The 5,184-nt window shown below is 30.4% G+C and overlaps 1 pseudogene; it reads right to left on the reverse strand.

Moving 5' to 3' along the window:
• Nucleotides 1-6: 6 nt before the first annotated feature.
• LOC112458928 lies at nucleotides 7-5,184 on the reverse strand (annotated as a pseudogene).

Here is a 5,184-nt window from a genome sequence, read left to right on the forward strand (position 1 = left end):
CGATAACAATTTAGACACCCTACCTCTATAATTATGTTAAAATCGTCAGATATACTGTAATATAATCGTCATATTTTTTTATACAGATATACTAACGCAAATTATTCGGACATTTTCACTAAAAAATTAGATGAAGATAGTTTGTAATCAAACAAAGATACTGTTTAGTTAATGTACACATCTTTTTAATTCACATATCTTTCATTTACTACCGATCATCATTTCATAATGATGCATTTGCAACGAAATAGATATGTCAGCAACATTCGAAACCATCGACTGGAAAAATCATTCCTCTTGGTCTATTCGTTGTGACGGATAAAATCGTATAATTTCAGCACTCAGCAATGGATTCACTTCAATTGATGCGATTTTAAGACAGAGCTCAATTCAAAGAATCTTCGTTGTTACTAAATATGTTTACAAGGCCTGTGAATAGCGCTAATTTCCCTGCCATGCGCATATCTTTCTTTTTCGTGGCTGTATCCTGATTAGGCATCATCTTGTCCGCAATATGCTTATAGACTTTTCCATTCAGCATTAACGTAAAAAATAAAAAAACCGTCGTATCATCTGAAATCGTTATATATAATTGTCTCGGTATTATAATCAATTTTATAATAAGTGTTTCCTCTCCGATAGCATAAACAAAATTAATTTTAGGAAATCTAAATTATTTTATCTTTTTCTGAAGGTAGAATACAAAACAAAACTAAAAATCAAGTTCTTTTCAAATAATAGACAACTTGAATTAATTATATAATTAATGTTTATAAGAACAATTTTATATTACTTTTAAAAGGAATGTTTAGAACACTGATTTCACTTACATTTCCTGGTTAGCGCTTATTTTATGACATGTTGTATTTTACAAATTTTACTTCCAAAACACAGAAAATACCTTCCAGCCTGTGATGACACCACGTATACGCCAACGAACCTGCACGGTATCGTTTTCAGAATGCATTGTGTAGGATGTCTTTAGGATGTCAAGCTTGACGTGTGCAAACTTCATATGACCAATGAACCTTAACAGTAGAAACCTTTGTCGTAGAAACCTTTCTTCGGATCAAACACGAGACCTTCAGCATACCCCGCAGCTTTCCTACGCGGGCCATCTAACATATATCTAACATTAGCACACCCAGTACACATAATAATTTCGTAATATAAAAACAATATATAAAAATATATTGAGATCTCACCATCGCCTCGCCCCTTCTTTTCAATTTTCTTATCCAGCGTTATGTAATCTTTCAAATTTAAAAGCATGTAACAACAGATATTTGTTTCTCTCCGCTCTTCCGCCTAATAGCATCCTTGATAAAATGTTACCTATATTCATTCAATTCACAAAATTTAATTATAATTGCATTATTATATTTTATAAGTAAGATGAGAAATATAATAAAATGTACCTGCTAAACAAATAATTTGAAGCGCGAGCGATATAACATTGAGATCCATCACTATAGTCATAATGTATTTTGCTTCTTTTAACGTCACATGCATTAGATTTAGCATTTTGTCCGCTGTATTGAAGAACGATGGAGTTTCTGCTGGCGTGATCTCTTTACATTCGTGTTCTTTCGTCTTTAATATCTAAATATTTGTCAAAATTAAGTTGTTATGAACCCATCCATATTGAAGTCGGTTAAAAATAAATTATATTTAATTTTTTACCATAAAATTAAATTTTACACGTGACTGTTATGTCACATAGCAATTGATATATAAATCTATTTTAAAAAATGCAAAAAACAATTAAAATTTAAAAAATTGCTCAAAAACTGAAAGAAAGATAGAACTGACTTCAAAAGAACTGTAAAAAATAAGAAAGAATTTAAAAAAATATATAAAAGTTCTATATTTTTTATTTTTTAGAGCTTTTTGAAGTCGGTTCTATTAAAAAATTTTTTTTTATTTTATACTTTTTTTAAGGAAAGAAGTTTCCTCACCGATTTGGCTAAAATTTTAATTTTGTGTATTTTGGTGCGTAAAACATGAATAAATCTATAAGTTAAAATTGTCGTTCTCAATTAGATAAAAAATTATTAAGTACTAAAATTAATAGTTGCGTGGTTAGAGTGTCTATCATACTGACATGATATAGACGTACATACATGATCATGCGTAATGACGTAAAAGTACATGAAATTACAGTAATAATACAATATAACGGCAACCTGTCTTATAATAGTCTGACGCCTTGCACAATAGGCGATAGCGATGATGATAGTGACAGCGACAAAGTTGCCAACAAAGGTATAGCTTTGTCGGCAATTTTATCGTTGTCACTATCGCCTATTGTGCAAAGGGCTTTACTTAAATTATATGCTATTATTATACTTTGTATTTATGTAAACTTTTCAATGTACCAATTATTTTCTGCTTTAAAGAAAGCATAAACTCTATTTCTACTATCTTTTTTATCTATATAGTTAAGAAAGATTAATTTCTTTTAAAAAAAGGTATATATATATATATATATATATATACCTTAGAAAAATAAACACGATCGTATTGCATATTTCCAAAATCTCCCCTCATATAATAGCGCAACTGCTTCTTCAGCATCATTTAGATATTCTTTTAATACTATAGCTGCATGTTTATATTTCCGCTCTGCTTTCAAACGTTCAACCAGTGTCTTATGAAGTTTGTATGAATTTGCTGGGCTGAAAAAATTAATTCTTATGTGTATAGAAGCATATGTAATTAATTCTAACGATGATAGGATAATATTCTTTCATACATATACGAAAAAAAAATTGTATATCTTTACCGTAGTTTCATCTCTTTTGATATTGCGATTATATCCTCCCAATTATCATTTAACATTCTAAATGTTTCTACAACTTTTTGTCAAGATCGCCACTTCTATAAAACCAGCTTCCACATATTTTCCTTCACTTGACAAAAATTCTTCATAAACTTCAGCCACCTTTTTATACTCTATAGTATTCTTCTCAAACAATTTTATTGCCGCCTGGTATAATTTATGACTACGTATCAAATTTAATCATTCCTCAAACTTATTGTTAGTTGAATCTTTAGACAAATATTTTAACGCTAATTCGTAACGTTTAAGATGCATATTAATAGAATACTTCATGTAATTTGGGTCCAATTTTTTCAAATTATTCAAGAATGGAATATATTCTTTGGGATCTTCTTTCGATGATTCAAACGCTATAAACATTGCGAGTTCTAAATCATACATGCCTAATGAAACATCATATAACGTATCGATAGTGACGAAATGCAGTGAACACTTTAACGCTTCATAAGTGGATACGGTAGGATCATGTAACTCGGATCTCTGTGAATCCTCCAACATTTTCACTCGCTTTATTTTACTGAGTGTATTTTCCCAATCCTTGTCTTTGTTAATTTTTCACCAAGCTTATCAATATTGGTTGTATTAAGTTATCCGCAACTTGATATTTCTCCATGGCATCTCTTAATAATTTACAGATCTCGTCTACCTTATTAATTGTATTTTGTTACTTCTAGTGTCAGATTTGACAGGGCGATCCACATAACAAAACGCGTACATTGTACGGGTGACATCGACATTTTGTAATTTTGACAAAAACAGATTCAACCAATTTAACTTCTTATGCTGTACAAGATCTTCTAGGAACTTTTTCACATTATCCAGAAATAATTGTGGATCGTGGTCGTATGATAAATTCAAGTTTATACGTTGTTTAGTCATTATAGCAAGTGCCGTCAAATACTCACAGTTATTCAGGTAACATTTTACTGTATGCACCGATAATATCCTTGGCTGTATACATTCTAAATTTCCTCTAGGCAGCTATAAAATTATTTTTGAGTCGTACGGTATCGCCGTTATTATACGAGAACCTTTTTCGAGTCGTCTGATGTAGGTACCTGATGTATCTGTAACGATATATTTAAAGTCAGAAAAATATGCTATATACAAAAAAAAAAGATTATAAAAAGTATGTATTTACCCGCAAATAAAATCTCGTTCATATTTAAATCCCTGAGAGCTGGTTAGTTAAATCACGTTCATTTAGCTGCTTTATATTAACTTCGTTCAATAAGACACAAATCAATGTACATTGCAGTGTCGTAAGAAACAAAAAATCAGAATGTACGTAAAAACTTGTAATATTCTTAGCAATTTCTTTTCCGTCGACCAAGAAACTATTTTCCAGAAGACAGAGCAAGGATAATATCTCTTGATATCAATTCGTATAACTTCTATTTGATCACACTGTTCGTTTAACGTTATATTTGTCTGTTCAAGTTTTCCGTTTCTTGTGTATTTAAATATTTGATCTCTTACTTTTATGTAAGCTGTATTTGCATCGGGAGAAGAAACTACATGTTCTACTGGATAACCAAAACATAAAGTTTCCTGTAAAAAGATTCAAATTTAGACAAATATTATTTTTATACAAATCTAATGATTCTGGAATACCACATACCTTATTTTCAGACAATCTTTAGAATACATACCATTTAGAGATAAAACACACAAGAGATTATGGTTGTAACTATAGAGAACAACATGATGTTCTCCGTAAACCATAAGAAATGTTGCATGAAGCAATCGTAGTCATCAATTTTTAATGCTTTATCTTTGATAACGTATAGCATGTCACAAGAAATACTACATACGTTTGCAGTTACATATGTCAATGTGGAAGCGTTCCACATTCAGGAACATCCTTTTCCTTTTTCAATAAAATCACAATGTCCATGTTGCCAGCAGAGACAGAGATCATTAAACCGTCCTCTTCCATAATTAGTCGTTATAATGCAGACAAAAAAACTTTTCCAAGAAGGCAGACGTATATAACTTTATAACTTAATGTGCCACGTTGATTTTTACGCACAGACTATGAAGAAGTTGTTGAATTTGTAAAAGTGCAGCAACCAAGTCATAAGAACGCCTCAACATTGCAATCCTTTGATTTATCTTATACTGATTTCGAGTTTGGTTAGACAAGCTGCAAATTAAAAAATCAATAAATAACATATAAACAGATTACTATATATAAATAATTATAACCACACGCACAATCTAAATATAAATGTAAATATATTAATAAATAAATTACCTTGACAATTTTCCTTCCATAATCCAGTCCTGATCGTAATAATATTTCTTAGACGGCCGTAGTCGATATGGATTTTGACATATGT

The sequence above is a fragment of the Temnothorax curvispinosus genome, unplaced genomic scaffold (assembly GCF_003070985.1).
Source record: "Temnothorax curvispinosus isolate PA1 unplaced genomic scaffold, ASM307098v1 QBEX01009343.1, whole genome shotgun sequence".
Lineage (NCBI taxonomy): Eukaryota > Metazoa > Arthropoda > Insecta > Hymenoptera > Formicidae > Temnothorax > Temnothorax curvispinosus.